We start from the raw sequence: 17,260 nt of genomic DNA on the forward strand, positions 1-17,260 counted from the left end.
AAGGGGGGGTGGGGGGAATCCCCTCAGCTGCCGGCGGGGGGGGGGAAGTCCCCCCGCCCGCCCATAGCACGGGTCTCCGCGGTGCCCCAACACGGCCCGACGCGGAGGGAGGGCTCTGTGAAATACACACAGGCGCACACACATGTATTTATTTATTTTGTAATATATAACACAAAATTTACCAAAGAAGATGGGTGCGCTGTAAGGGAACAGAAGAAAACGTAACGCAACTTCATGTAAGAGCGCAGGTCTTGGAAACTTTTTTCCTCCGGGAAAAAGAATGGCCCGTTAGGGAGGAGCGGTGTCATCCCGTTTGTTCTGTAAGCAGGAAAATGAAACAGAGCATCCGGTGGCTTCACTGTTAACATTCTCCACCACAAAAGGCTATACACATTTCTGCAAAACCTGGCGGAAGCAAGCGCTGAAGTTGACCGGCCTTTGAAATGGGGATCAGCACCGTGTTGAAAAAGAACAGCCTTTTCCAGTGTGAAATGAAAAAACAGCCAGTGAGAAGCGGGATGCGACTGGAAGTCTACAAAGAGAAAAGTAAAATGCTGGCAGCCGCACACAAGGTGTATTTCAGGCATTTTGCCTGTTTGTCCCTGATCGCCTGTAACCCCCCGCATTTTGAAAACGGTTCTGTGTGAATGGAACAGTCTTTTGAAAATCCAATGGAAAAGCCAAAGCACCGCTACTCCTGTAAACACTCCCTTTGGCTTCCTGCTGGACTGCTGACAGCAGGAAATGCAGACAACCACAAACAAATGGGAAGTATATAATGCTGACTTGTCACCAACTAATAAATATGCAAAGCCCTTTAAGGAGCATGGAACATAAAAGAAAAACTGTAAGTACATGCTTCTCGTAAACAACAAATGCTTTCAGTTGCGTAGTGAATAGTGAAGCAAACCAGTGAGTACTTAAAACAGATTATTCACCTCAGTAGCCACAGTCAGCCCACAAAGTATGGAAGAAGTTCCTTATCAGCCGAGACACCAGTTGTGGACACCAACTCATTAATAATAAAATAACACTTTTTGTCCAACAGTCCTGCAGCATGGGAGCTGGGTAGAGGCAGGATTTCAGCCCAGGTATGGATTGACTCTCAGGCAACACAGATTTTCCTGCCTGCAGTAGAGAAAGATTCCAGCTATTTTACCTTTACCTTCAGTCTCTGCAGCACACCTTTCTCCATCCAAAGGGGGAACTAGAAGAGGGACCCAAGTCCATGATGAAGCTTTAGGGAGCAAGTCAAAGTCTACCAAGGTCAGAAGTTTTTTGCTTTACTCTCAGGACCACGTGGAGAGGGATAAGCTTCCCAGGAGTTCTCAGAGTTACAGACACAGCAATGACTGCAGGGTGAAATTCCCGTCTCCAAACTGACAGCAAGTGTGCACTGGTGTGTACTGACAGCAGCACGACTGCAGGGAGCACAGAGCTCAGCAGAATTTTACTTGCCTGGTTTAAAGACAGGTCACTTGTGTCTTTTTGACACTTAATTTGCTTTTGTGATACCCTATACCATGTATAGAATCATAGAATCATTTAGGTTGAAAAAGGTTTTTAAGATCATCAAGTCCAACTAGCACTGCCAAATCCACCACTAGATCGTGTCCCTAAGCACCTTGTCTACCCATCTTCTAAATACCTCCAGGGATGGGGACTCAACCACTTCCCTGGGCAGCCTCTTCCAATACTTGACCAATCTTTCAGTAAAGAAATTTTTCCTAATATCCAACCTAAACCTCACCTGGCGCACCTTCAGGCCATTTCCTCTCATCCTATCCCTTATTACTTGGGAGAAGAGACCAACACCCACCTGGCTACAGCCTCCTTTCAGGTAGCTATAGAGGGCGATATATAGAGAAGCCTCCACTTCTCCAGGCTAAACAACCCCAGTTCCCTCAGCCGCTCCTCGTAAGACTTGTGCTTCAGACCCCTCACCAGCTTCATTGTCCTTCTCTGGACATGTTCCAGCACCTCAATGTCCTTCTTGCAGTGAGAGGTCCAAAGCTGAACACAATTTTGGAGATGCAGCCTCACCAGTGCCGAGCACAGGGGGACGATCGCTGGCCTGCTGGCCATGCTATTCCTGATACAAGCCAGGATGCCATTGGCTGCCTTGGCCACCTGGGCACACTGCTGGCTCATATTCAGCCGGCTGTTGACCAACACCCCCAGGTCCTTTTCTACAGGGCAGCTTTCCAGCCACTCATCCCCAGGCCTGTAGCGTTGCATGGGGTTGTAGACCTGAGCTGCCTGAGATCTCTGTGAGACAATTAACAGATTTCTCTGTTTCAGTTACCACAGAAATGCAGTCACTACTAGCACAGAATACAGCAGCTGTCTAGCAGGAAGTCGCCAAATAAATGAAATGATAAAAAAAAAATACTCCACCCCTTAGGAAAAAACCCAGGCAATGAAAGCAAACACCCTGCCCAGTCAGAACTGCAGGATGTAAATCCGTCAGATGGATTTTGCATCTGAAGTTAGGACTGCCATCCCTTCCTTATTAAAAAAGCATTATAAGCCTTTTTTTCCCCTACAAATAGAAGGCTCTTAAATGTGTCATACCATGACAAATTATACAGAAAACCCCACAAACATATTTCAACAGCCATGCTTAACTGAGTACACCCCTTTTTGCCGTCTCTTGGAAGCCAGACAATCCTTATGCAGCTAGCATTTGGAAAGATCCCCTGAAAAGTCAGGTATGTCAGGAACTGGCATTAACGACTATGGTCAATATTAGAAAACACAAAGCAATGTATAGATAAATTCACTTCAGTTACCAGTAAATGCTGAGCTGAGGGAGTATAAAAAAAAATAAATATACTGCTTGTACACCTATCCACTTCTGACTCTGGAAGGTTTATCAGCTACTGCTATTGCTGCCAAGACCACGGCATGTGGTAGAGAGGTCTATCGAAGCACTCACCAGGCTTCATACTGCAGAGCTTGGGAGATCCAATGGGAGATCTCAGTACCAGGTAATTACGGCTGCAGGAACAAATGCTTGAAGGCACATGCTTGAAATGCATTTGAGCTGCATCAGTCTCATGGAACAGCCGCGTTCTCACTCTTTGTTCATCTAACTGGTTGCTGAATGAATTTGCTTTGAGTTGAGTACATCTGGATGGAGTAAGGCAGAGTAGCCTACAGTTCCTATTTACCTAGGAATTGCTGCCAGATATGAAGTTAGATTCAGGGATAGCAGGGAGGATAGCAGGGAGCACTAATGAGCTTGTGTAGTACTTTGATGTCTGGATGATTCTGTATGGAGCCAAATTACAGAATATAATAGTCAAGGATCTTACCTTCAGTGACTGATCATCACAGCAACTTTATCTCTTTAATGTTTATAATTTAAACAAGTATATACACACACACACATATATATGTATATATATTTCCAAATACTGAAAGATTAATCCGTAAGTCCAATTGCTGCAGCTGTAAACACGCCTGCCTGGGGTCAGACCTTGGGTTCCACCACAGATAGAGCAGATGCACAATTCACTGTCCCTACAGGGATGTGCTGCATGACACACTAACCTCTGTCCCCCAGGCCCACACCTACCCGTCGCCCTGGGCTTGGGCCTCTCATGAGGCTCTCACAGCCAGGCCACACAGCACAAGACTCTCAGAGATCACAGTGCCATAAGCAAACAACAATAACTTCATTAAAATTAATGACATCTATCACAATTTAGATTTGACTCGGTTCCCTTCTACAGTAGGGTTAGGATCTCCAACACTAAAATATTTCAGCTGAAGACAGATGATCTGGCTATTAGGCTTCTCCAGAACATGTCCGAAAGAGCAGAGGGTGGGGGTTGAGCTAGCAATGAACCAGTATTTCAGGGAGCAGTTTACTGTAGTCAGGGAAGTGTGAGTTTTGCTCTCAAAGTCACAAGGTCCACAGAAAAGCTACATTCGTAGGTATCCTAGAGGTGCCCTTACACAGAAGGTGGTTTGGATGACTTCTGGAGGACCCAGTTCACCAGGCAAACAACCTGTTCATATGGAGGCTTCAAATTTTTGTGCATATACTTTGTTTTCTTCAATGGAATTGCCTTTGAGACACACACCATATTCGTGTAAAATGTATCCAGAATCCAAGCTGAAATAGGCAATGAGCTAACTAAATCGAGCTGGGCATACCTGGCACCACTCAAAATACAAAAAAAAGCAAGCTCATCATATGTCATGTATACAGAGAGATCCCACACCTATGGGATGCTTTTGTTTCACTCTTAAGTATGCATTTGGAAGGGAAAAAAATGTATTTCACTTTAGAGCAAAAAACAGTTGTAAGGAAAAATGGGGGGTTTACATCTTGAAATAAAAAGGTCTCTCCCATCTGAATATTACATCAGTAATTTGAAATCTGTATATAAAATATTAATGCATATTTCTATAATGCCTATTACTGTACTAACAAACCCTAAGAGTTTTTAAAGATACATAATTTACAAAGAAAAAATATTTAAATAGCAAAAGTTTTACTGATTGCAATGAGGGCAGAGTTGAGCCAGAAGATGAAACTTTAATTCACATAGGGTTTTTGCTTTCTTTTACATTACAAAAACATTGCATATTCATTGCATGAACGAGAAGGCAACAAGATCGGCAAAATATGACATTATCTGACAGCAGTACCAAAGTCCTTAGGACTTTCATGTTTGTACTTCAAAGAGAATTTCTGTTGTGAGCCAAACGTGCTCTCATTCCAAATCCACTAAAAAATGCAGAGCTATCAGTGATGTATTTGGCCACAATGACCCCAGCAAAAAGGCCTAACGTCCTATTGAAATCTGTAGGCATGTATACCAGCTTGCGTGGCATTGGTGGTCCTGCTGGCATCCAAATTCCTTGGGTGTAGCTGTGAGGGCAGTCACAGCCATGGCTGGTAGGGGGAGCAGGGGCGAGGCAGAAGTACGCATTTTCTTCCACTGCTGAAGTTTAGCAATCTCTGGCAAGATTCAGAAGTATGGGGAGAGCATGACAATACTCCCTTCCAGGGGAAAATGATGGGTTGAATTTGCTGCACAAACTTCTTAGCAAACCTCCTGCAGATGTCACCTGGAAGCTCAAATATCAATCAGCATTTGCCCGAGTTAAACAGTATTGCACAATACCACAACTGAAAGTTGCTCACTGAAGCTAACTTTACACTGATTTCAATCCACACAAGACAACTACCATGAAGACAAATGTCAGCTCCCGACCTTCGGTTCACAGCATCCAAAGTCAGTGAGATGATTATCATGGTTCACTGGGTCCCAAGACTTGCCAAGATGTTTTTACCAGTTTGGATTGAAATGTTTCTTTGGTACGCACCTGTCTTTTCAGGGAACACAGAGCCAGTCTTGTTTTTCTAATACCATTGTCAGGAAAACTACAGCAGGCAGTGTCCTCTCTCAGAGTTGCCCGTGCTGCCCCTCCAAGGAGTCTCTCTCCTCCGAAGACCATGTTTGTTCCCAAATACTTCTTTCACTGCTGGTTCTCTCCAGTTGCTCTCACACAATCCATGCAGTAAGATTCCGGGCTTGTTAACAGCCCCAGAGAAACCCTGCAGCTCGCACCGCTGAAAGACTCAACAGGTTTTGCACATGACACAACTGGTGGTTTCCGTTGTCTATAGTTAATTCAGTACCTACAGGCACCGGATTGTCTCTTGCTGAATGCAGGGTGGCTGCCACACCCGTGTATCTGCCCGGTCCATGATGAGCTAGAAACCAATTCCTGCACCAGTGATGTAGTAGTCCAAATAAAGTTACTCTGCATCTCCTGATCAAGCTCAAAATCAGAGCTCTGCTCTCCTGACGGTATTTGTGCATAGACAAAGAATATAGCAATGCACATCTGCCCATCAAAAAAGTTCATTTTTTAAGTAGGTAGAGGTATATTTGCAGACAGTGTTGGCAGGTGGAAAAAAGAGGTATTGCCTACCTATAGCTCCTTTTTTAATAGTATTTATCTAAAAGAATGTTTAGTAAGTCTCCAATTCAAAATATAGTCTAATATTACACCAAATAGTTACATTTTTTCAACTTTGTCCTTGCAGGGAGGATAGAAACAAAAGTAAAAGTTGCTCATTACTCTAAGGCTAACACTAGTCGTAAAATATACAAAAACTACATTAGCATCAGTTACCGGGCGCCCAGTCCAGCAAACTCTGCAGAGCTAGGATTTGAAGTGCTTTCAGCATCCCAAAAGCCTTTACTACTGAGTACACAGAGAAATAATCCCCAGGACACACCTATTTGGTGTGTTCTTTTATACTATTCTTGTTACTGGGTAGAATTTGTACGCTGCTGGGCAGAACTTGCTTGCAGTAACGTCCTGGTTTCCATGGCTGCTGCACATGCACTTTGAAACAGCTGAAAGTGCTTAGACCAGTTTTGGCTGGTTTTATAGTCCTTTTCTTCTTTTGGGGTTATTCTGATTTTTAACACCCCCATCATACAATCTGAGTTTTGCATCCTTTTTCTGCGCTGTTAGTTGTCTAACTTCAAGTGTGTTTAAAGCACTTTTCCAACCAGGAATGATCCTTGAAGTTGTGGTCTGTATGAGGAATCAGATTTTACACCATGTCTAATTTGCATAAATCAAGGCAAAGTCCAGCAAATAAAACTTGTGCTTTGCACATGAGGTAAGTCAGGTTCCTAGTACATTTTGTCAACAAATGAAGTAGTACAGGAAAAACGTGTACCACATACAACAGGTATTTCAAGTTTGTTTATCTTGCCAGCATCTTATCTCTATCCAGACTCTGTTATTAAAGTAATTAGCACTGTGATTTTTAAATAATAATATGCAACAATATTCAGTTTCTGATACAGCTCTCTTTACAGCTTCTGATTTTTTTCATTAGTTCCTTTCCAAATTACTGTAAGGACTGCTGCTTTTTATTGATCTGGCTCTTTTAATTATGTAAGAGCTAATAAGGACAGGATTTAAAGCTGCAATTAGCTTTGTTGCTGAACTTCCTTGCACATGAGAGGCTCTATGGTGTAAGAGCTAAGCAAGCTTGTAAGTGATTGCAGAATGAAGACTTGGCTATCCAGAGAAGAGATGTGGACTAAACAAATGCAAAAACCACCAGAGACAGTAAGGAAGCACACTTCAAAAGCATTCATTAGTAACTGCTCAGTAACAGTAATCTTATGACTTACTTGCAGGAGGAGCATTTTGAGAGACATATATTTTTTCCTTGCCGCTTCCCAAAGCCAGCAGGTGGCTACCTCGTGCTAAGGCTTTGAGTGCTTTCAGAATTAATGGTTCTACAGCAGTCTGTACTGTTGCTACTGTGCATAATGTTGAAATATAGATTACGTGACTTTTATGCCCTGGATGTTAGGCGACAAATAGAAGATGAGAAGATAAAATAATAAATCTGCTGCAGAACCTGCACTTCCATTGGAGGACAGAAGCTTTCAAAGTGACAAAGTAATCCTGAAGAAGCTACTTTTAGTCTCACTTAGACTGGAATAGAAGCAGTATAGATCTCCTGATGTCCTCTTTAGCTATGCCTGGTTTCTTTTTGAAGAGACTACAGAAAAGAAAACCATCTTCCCACAACTCTGTGGTCGTCTTTATTTCCAGTCTGCCCATGCAGTAACTTTGAGATTACTCCAGATGCAGGTGGCTTCCACACCTGGGCAGGAAGATCCAGGGTTAAGGTCCTGGATCCTAACTCTGCTCCGAGCATCAGATACAGCCCTTTGGCTTTCACACAGCAGTCTGTACTGTTGCTACTGTGCATAATGTTGAAATATAGATTACGTGACTTTTATGCCCTGGATGTTAGGCGACAAATAGAAGATGAGAAGATAAAATAATAAATCTGCTGCAGAACCTGCACTTCCATTGGAGGACAGAAGCTTTCAAAGTGACAAAGTAATCCTGAAGAAGCTACTTTTAGTCTCACTTAGACTGGAATAGAAGCAGTATAGATCTCCTGATGTCCTCTTTAGCTATGCCTGGTTTCTTTTTGAAGAGACTACAGAAAAGAAAACCATCTTCCCACAACTCTGTGGTCGTCTTTATTTCCAGTCTGCCCATGCAGTAACTTTGAGATTACTCCAGATGCAGGTGGCTTCCACACCTGGGCAGGAAGATCCAGGGTTAAGGTCCTGGATCCTAACTCTGCTCCGAGCATCAGATACAGCCCTTTGGCTTTCACAGTCACTTTTGAATCACACTGCTGCAGCTCTAGTCTAGTCTCTGGACTGAAACCACTGTAATTTGCACATTTTTTTACACTCTCAACATGGCAGATAAACAAAATATTATTTTATGATGTCAAGGTTTCTGACAGACTTCGATTTGTTCAGCACTTCTCAGCAGTCTTTATGTTAATGCATTGATTTCTTATACACAGTTAAATTTGGTAAGATTCTTCTGCAAACCTGGAGTTGGTAACGAAAGATTTACTCTGGACTACACTGAGAAAGTATAGTCCATAAAACGAAGATGTTTTCAAAACCTAAGGAACAGCGATGTAAAAAGACAACTAATCTCCTGCTGCTTATCTACATTTCTTGAAAGTGAGTCAACTAGCCATTACATAAGCATATTATAGTATTTCCTTTGTTGTTGCTAGAAAAGTAAAAGTGAATTAACAATGGCTTCTCCATTTAGATTTATGTGTATTTAACTTTTAGATCAATGTTTTCTGAGGCTTCTCTATAGAGAAATTAGTGAGCTAGGACATGTACAGGTTATAATATGGTATGAAGTACTGCATTCTCCTTTTACCTATAGCTAGGTTCAGTTAATTTTGTCCTTTCTTCAGCTTCACCATCAAGCTGAGAACAGTCTTAGGTCACTTAGAGGAACAAAGTAAAGTTACTCCCACACCTAGTTTTTTTGTACTGCAAACTGGAAAAATAAGAAAAGTTATTTACAACTCTCATTTTTTTATTTCATGAACATTGTACCCTCTGCACTTCAGTATGAAAAAAATGGGATGAGGTAGCATGTATGAATACTTATAGTGATTTTTAAAACCTGTAACAGCTTTAGTTTGATTTACTGATCCCAAATCTCTGAAAACTTGACAGATTCATCAAACTGAGAATTTTTTTTCCCAGAACTGGGAAATCCTGGTAGGTGCAGAGCGCCAGTTTGTACTAAGGTCTCCTCAACCCCCAAATAGCTACTGTACAATCAAAAGTAAACGACTTCAGACAGTGTATTGACTGACTTTCTATTGCAGAGAACAAATTCTGAAAATTGTTGTGTTGTGGTTTAACCCCAGCCGGCAACTCAGCACCATGCAGCCGCTCGCTCACTCCCCCCCCTGGTGGGATGGGGAAGAGAAACAGAAGACGAAAAGTGAGAAAACTCATGGGTCGAGATAAAGACAGTTTAATAGCAAAAGCAAAAGCCGTGCACGCAAGCAAAGCAAAGCAAGGAATTCATTCACCGCTTCCCACTGGCCCGCAGGTATTCAGCCATCTCCAGGAAAGCAGGGCTCCATCACACGTAACGGTGACTTGGGAAGACTAATGCCATCACTCAGAATGTCCCCCCCTCTTCCTTTTTTTTTGCCCCAGCTTTATGTGCTGAGCATGACATCATATGGTATGGACTATCCCTCTGGTCAGTTGGGGTCAGCTGTCCTGGCTGTGTACCCTCCCAGCTTCTTGTGCGCCCCCAGGCTCCTCACTGGTGGGGCGGGGTGAGGGGCAGAAAAGGCCTTGGCTCCGTGTAAGCCCTGCTCAGCAGTAATGAGAACATCCCTGTGTTGTCAACCCTCTTTCCAGCACAAATCCAAAGCATAGCCCCATACTGGCTACTATGGAAAAAATTAACTCTATCTCAGTCAACCCCAGCACATTCTCTGCCCCTTATTCTATACCATTTATGTTATGCTCAGGTCCCACACTATCCAATACATCCTCACTAACCAACACTCCCCTTTCTACCCTTTGACATAATACACAGGTATCATTCCCTTAGTCAATTGACCAGCCCTGTGCAATGTCCATAAAATGCCCATAAAGTGTCTACAAAATGTCCACAAAATGTCTGTTCAGTTCATTTAGCCCATGACTTTGGGCTCCATCTGTTACGCTGGTCACTCAGGACAGCAGAGGTGGTGTGTTGCATGGTGTTACTGGGCACCAAAGCCAGCTCAGGTCAGGTCACTGCTGCACTTGCACTGCTTCTGGTAGGGTTTGTCCTCTGTTGGTTCAGGTGGTTCCTGCTATAGTAATTCCCTTAACATGCAACTCAAACTCCAGGTTAAAACAACTTTTAGGTATTTCCATAACAATCTCTACCCCTGGTCCCTTTGGGCCAGCTTATAGGGTTTAACATTGCAGTGAACTCCTACCCTCACACCTAGTCTGGCTAGCAACAAGGGGTTCCTACTATAGTAATTCCCTTAACATGCAACTCGAACTCCAGGTTACAACAGTTTAAAGGCAGCTCCATTAGTCTCCACCCCTGGTCCCTTTGGACCAGACCATGGAGTTTAACATTGCAATGAACTCCTCCCCTTGCCCCTGCTCCGGCTTGGACTTATGCACAGACTGCAGTCACCTAGGGCTGTACCTGCTCCAAGCAGAGCCTTATCAATGAGCCATAGTCTCTCTGGGGTTATACCTTCTGCGGCATGGCCTTACCCACAGCCACAGTCGCTTTGAGGAGCACCTGTTCCAGTGCAGCCTTCTCCATGGGCCACAATGCTTTCAGAGATAGAACCGCTCCAGCATCGCCTTACCCACAGCCACAGTCCCTTCAGAAGTAAACCTGGTCCAGGATGGCCTTACCCAAGGCTGCAGTCCCTCCAGTGGAGTACCTGCTCTGTCATGGGCTTATCCATGGCCACACACTTTGGGGTGCTCCAGCATGGCCTCATGCACAGCCATTGATGCTTCAAAGTGTACCTCCTGCAGCATGGACTTTTCCACAGCCACAGATTCTTTGAGGTGTACCTTCTCCAGCATGGACCTATCCCTGGACCACAATTCCTTCAGAGGTACACCTGCTGCAGCACAGACATAACCACGGCTACAGATGCTTCAAGATGTATCTGTTCTGGCGGAGGCTAATCCATGACCACAGATGCTTCAGGGTGTCCTGCTCCTGCATGGACTCATCCACAGGGCACAGTCCCTTCGATTTGGGTTCACTCTGCAGTCCCAGCCCGTCCAGTACAGCAGCACAGAAACAGCAGTGATGCCCTGGCCATCGGCCAGCCCAGGCACATCGCCATTGCTGTTATCAAAATGTTCCCAGGCACAGCAGAGTGAGATGATAAGCAGTACAGCAGCACAGCAAGCAGCGAAAGCAAAAAGCAGCCACTAACAGGCTCTAGATTCTGATATATAGTAGGGCAAGCAAGCCCCGTGGCAAGCACAGGAGCCTGCCAATTACTAGCTAAACAGCAATAACAGCTATAAATTCAATCCAGCACATCCCAATCAAACCTGTCATTATCTCAAACCCTTTAAGCCCCACAATGGCACCAAAAAGGACTGTCATGGTTTAACCCCAGCCAGCAATTAAGCGCCACACAGCCACTTGCTCACTACCCCCCTGGTGGGATGGGGGAGAGAATCAGAAAACTTGTGGGTTGAGATAAAGACAGTTTAATAGGGAAAGCAAAAGCTGTGCATGCAAGCAAAGCAAAACAAGGAATTAATTCACCACTTCCCACCAGCCTGCAGGTGTTCAGGCATTCCCAGGAAAGTAGGACTTCATCATGTGCAATGCTGACTTAGGAAGACAAACGCCATCACTTCGAACATCCCCCTCTTCCTTTTTTTTTGCCCCGGCTTTATATGCTGAGCATGACATCATATGGTATGGACTATCCCTCTGGTCAGTTGGGGTCAGCTGTTGCAGCCGTGACCCTCCCCAGCTTCTTGTGCGCCCCCAGGCTCCTCACTGGTGGGGCAGGGGGAGGGGCAGAAAAGGCCTTGGCTCTGTGTAAGCCCTGCTCAGCAATAACAAAAACATCCCTGTGTTATCAACCCTCTTTCCAGCCCAAAATCAAAGCATAGCCCCATACCAACTACTATGGAAAAAATTAACTCTACCCCAGCCAAAACAAGCACATGTTGGTATAATTTTGATTAACACAGCCATAATTTGAAGCTGATTTACTTCATAATTAGGACTAACTCTGACTAACAGAACACCACATTATAGACTGTTTCAGTGTCTCTTCTCACAGTGAACACATCTTATTAACACTCTCTAACTTGTATTTACTGTCAATACATATCCAGGATTTAATTTGAACCCTTAAAGGTCTACATAAATTTGGGCCTTAGCTGCTTGAAAGACGGTCTTTCTCCCCTTAAAATTCAGGAAGCTGAGATTAGCCAATGTATCTGAGCCCTCACCTTTACAAGAAACAGACATCCATGATGCTGGATGTTGCTGGCAAGATTTAAGAGGTCTGTGCAATTTTATAGTAGTTCACCATTATGCTGTGGTAAGTTTCAATTAGGAATTAGGGTGGGAGTGTTTTTTCTCTACTTTGAATTTGGCAATATTCTGAATACAACAGACCTTTCCTAGTATTTTGGGGGCAGGAGGCAGATACAGTAACAGCAAATAGAAATAACTCCAGGAAAGTAAAATCCTTTCATTCATATTTCATGTTACCCTTCTCTAAAATTAGACAGCTAATTTAAGTACATGATGAAGCTTTATTGAATTCCACAGTCAGACATTTAGTCAAAGCAGAAAGGCTCAGAAAGACACTGAAAATACTCCAAAAAGCCATAAAACAGACTATCATTTTTAAACGTATTTAAAATTACAATATCTGGAAAATTCTTTAGGGGCTAGAAGCACATGATGGGGTTTCTGGTAAGTGTTCTAGAGGTTTTTTGCCTTTTAATTCTTCAGTGTTCATCTTTCACCATTATATTATAATTTTACCTGTTATTAAATATAATAAATAAAACATCGGAAGACATTTACATTCCATTGTCTCCTATTTCAGCCATGTGAGTGTACTCTGGAATTCACGAAACCATACAGCTTTTTCATATAACTACATCAGAGCTTCAGAATCTAGCTATATATTCTGCTAACATTGGAAATAACAAAAATTTTAAATGCTAGAGAGAAGGTACCCATGCCAATTATGGCAAATGGTCTTCAATGGAATGACAGCATCAGAATAAATTTCTCAAGATGTGCATACATCATTAAATGACAAAGACTAATGTGATGCTCCTCCATGTTATTAAAGAAAGAAATGGAGAAAGTATTTCTTTTGTCTGTGACTAGAACAGACTGGCAGGGAAAACCTCATTCAGCTCCAACCAAAAGGATCCACATATCTTATTGGATCTACAGCTTAATTAAACACATCGTAAGTGGATACTGAAGCGTACACAATGTGATCCTGTTAAGTCAACCATTTGGCTGAGTTTTATCCAGTCATCTCTCCAGCTGATTACTAACATGAATGATATCTGCACAAATCAAACGAACCACACCAGCAGAAGTCTGAAGATAGCTGCCTATAGGCTCCTGTCGTTGTACAGTTCCATTAGTTTTCTCCTGCTCCTTTCCCTCTCCCTGCAGCAGCAACCACAGAGTGCACTGCTGCCTGTACAGCTCTGTCAACACATGTTCATGGTTTTTTTGCCTGGGCTTGAGTAAAAGAGGACTCCTGGCAAGACTTCCTCCAAATCCACTGATATAAAATAGCTGTTAGATGACATCACACCAGCCTGGCATGGAGCTTTTTATAAAATGCAGAGTCATGCATTATGAAAAAAAGCCATCAAACAGAGAAACAAATGTTTGCTCTGCTCTGTCGTAATCAACCTGGATAAACTCGTGATAATCTGGTTGCAAAAGCAGTTGGGTGTGCACACTGTAGGCAGAGTAGCCAGTTGCTCTTGATGGTAACAAAATCCCAAAGATTGCTGCGACAGAGCAATTAAGGTTTTAATTCTTGGAATGGGAATAGCAGCTGTGATAATGTTTCCAGGGTCAAAGCGACCCACAGGTATGTTCAGGTTTGTTCATTTGGATCTACTCTGCTCTGGTGAGACCTCACCTGGAGTACTGCGTCCAGCTCTGGAGCCCTCAGCACAAGAAGGACATGGAACGGTTGGAATGGGTCCAGAGGAGGGCTACAAAGATGATCCGAGGGCTGGAGCACCTCTCTTACGAGGACAGGCTGAGAGAGTTGGGCTTGTTCAGCCTGGAGAAGAGAAGGCTGCGGGGAGACCTGATTGCGGCCTTTCAGTACTTAAAGGGAGCCTATAGGAAAGATGGGGAAAATCTTTTTAGTAGGGCCAGCTGTGACAAGACAAGGGGTAACGGTTTTAAACTGAAGCAGTGTAGGTTTAGACTGGATATAAGGAAGAAATTCTTTATAATGAGGGTGGTGAAACACTGGAACAGGTTGCCCAGAGAGGCAGTGGAGGCCCCATCCCTGGAAGCATTCAAGGCCAGGTTGGACGGGGCTCTGAGCAACCTGATCTACTTGAAGATGTCCTTGCTCACTGCAGGGGGGTTGGACTAGATGACCTCTAGGGGTCCCTTCCAACCCAAAACATTCTATGATTCTATGATTTCCCCCGCCTCACAATTAATCAGCCAAGAAACTGAAAAGATGCAGGCAAATTCAATTACTTTTGCACAATCACACTGCTATTACAGCATAATTTGTATTCAGTCACTGGGCACCTTAAAGGAATCGTTGTGGTCTGTTAGTAATTTGAGGACTGGGCTGTTCGGGTAGTAGCCTAATAACTTGGAAGGTTCTGGTCTTTGTTAAGAAACTCTTAATAGGTATGTGACATACAGGCAGTTCCAACCTCAATTAAATGGTCAGAGGCAGATAACAGTAAAAAAAATGCAAGGCATCCATCATTCATAACGTTATTTGAAGTGCCTTGCAAAGGAAATGAAATTTCATGCAGACTGGGAGACTTAATGTACTTTCTGAGAATTTCTTCCAAGGTTCAATTCATATAAGGTCACATTACCCCTTTTAGCTTCAGAAACTAGGATTAACTCAATCTTCTTCGTTTTGGAGAAGCACTTCTATTTGAGAAACCAGTGATATAATCTACTTAACTGATAAACATTTAACAAGTTTATTCCTTCAAAGGAGGTGCTAACTTAAAATACTAGCAAAGAATAAACAAATTTAATTTATTTCATTAAGAATCACCACCACTATCAGACCTCTCATCTAAATAAAGTTTTGGGGTTGGGATTGTTGGTTTTTTCCCTTCTTTCTGTCCAGTGTAATGAACTTAGTCATTTTGTGATCACCTAGATAGCCTTTCCTTACAGGAAAAAATGAAGAGGAAATCCAATGTGTATAATGAAAACAGGGAGATATTTTCTCATAAAATCAAATCTTCAAATTTCAATACATGTCTTCTGTTATGGCAGTGCCCATGAAACTTCTTTTTTTTAATTAATAAAAACAAAGCCACTCCTTTATATATCCTTATGCTAGCAGAGAAACCAGAAGGTGAATTGTAGAAGGAAAGAGTTAAAACTAACTGGATGGATCAGTATTGTTAATAACATGTTCATTTCAGACTTCTTTTATTATTGCAAACCACAATTTCTCATGCAGAAGCATGAAGCCATGGATAACTAAGCAAGGTACACCGTTGTGAAACCCACAGGACAGCATATTTGAGAAGATACCATAAAAACATCATGATTTTTAAAATACAGGGTTTTTTTAAAACTTGGATAAATCTATCATACTATGTCAAACGGTCCTGACTGTACAAACAACATTACATCAATATATTTAGAGTTGGCACTACGGCCTATTCTGCAACAACTCAGAACTAAAGAACACACTTACTATGCACTATTCCACATTGATAACTAAGGCATTAGCAGCTGACTCCCAGTATCATGTAATCATCCTTGGTGCCCAAGCCGAGTTGCCATTTTTTCCATGGATACCTCTTCCCTTCGGAATGCCCTAGCGTCAGGCCATCTACTCTAGGTACCTGCTAGCCCTCCCCTCTGGTAGGATTACGAGATGTCTGAGGGCAACTGACCGTTACTGCTTTTTCTGCCTGCAAATTGAGTGTAAGCAGAATACATAGACCTTGGATGGGAATTTCCAAACTTTTTGTTGTTTAGTTTAAGTGCCAGTTCAGACCAATCTGCCAAAATCCATAAATCCCTGCCATGCCCACTGTAAGTGGGCAAAGCAACTTTGCCACTCATGTATGGCATACGTGGTCTGTGCAGGAGTAACAAACACAGTGTCTACAGCACGTACCTTGCCGTGCATGCACAGGCCATCAGTCAGGAGTGCGAGCTGCAGGTCCTGGGACATCTTCTCTGCATCAGGTGTACCTGTTCCCCTGCCTCTCTCTACCTCGTCTCTCTCAGAAGTATGTTCCCTCCACGCCTCCACCCAAGACAGAGACCTACTTACAACACTTGGAAAAAAGGGAGAAAGAAAAAAACCCCACATTGCTCCACTTGCACATCCTTGTCATCCATATTCGGTATCATCTAGACTGCAATCTTGCCCATGAAAAGGCTGTCACCCGAGTATTTGGTACGTGCAGGGATTTCTGTTGTTCCCGGCTAACTACCGTGCCGCAGTCCTCTATGCAGCATTAGCTGCAGGCAGCAATTTCTCCACCCAGGATACATGATCCTGCAAAGACAAATTTTAAGAGAGGAAGCTGAACACAAACAAAACACATGCACCGCCAACGCCACCGATTTTCTTGCTTGTATTTCACCGTAAAACATCTACGAAGAGCAGCACTCTCTTTCTTGCCTGAGACGAAAGCAGGGCACGCACCACACTCCCCTGCAGCATCGTGCTCTCACAGGCATAGCGAACTCTGCTCCCCTATGCAGAAAAACTCCGTCAGCGCTGGTCGGCAGCACTGCCGCACCTGATGCTTACGGAGCAAAAACATGGCTAGGCCAGACGTACATACGTGCGTGCCAATAGTAAGAATACTCGCTGCCCAAGGGTATTTCCAGCAATTTAAAAATACAACTTAATCCTTAAAAAAGTACTAAAAGAGAGTCAGCCACGGCATGGCCAGTACAAAATTAAATGTTAAAGGCAGACCTTTATGGGCCAAGGGTAAGACAGTGCCCACCGGGCATGCACACCCGCTTTCACGGAGAAATGATCCGATTAATTCGCGAGCGTTACCCAGGCTGCAAGCAGTGAAGGCGGTGCTGGGGTGCAAGAAGCGCCGGGCCGGACGGAAAAGCCAGAGGCAGGAAGGGCCGGGGGGAGCAGGGGTCCCCA

Source organism: Egretta garzetta, unplaced genomic scaffold (assembly GCF_000687185.1).
Source record: "Egretta garzetta isolate BGI_Z169 unplaced genomic scaffold, ASM68718v1 scaffold41, whole genome shotgun sequence".
In the NCBI taxonomy this organism is placed as follows: Eukaryota; Metazoa; Chordata; class Aves; order Pelecaniformes; family Ardeidae; genus Egretta; species Egretta garzetta.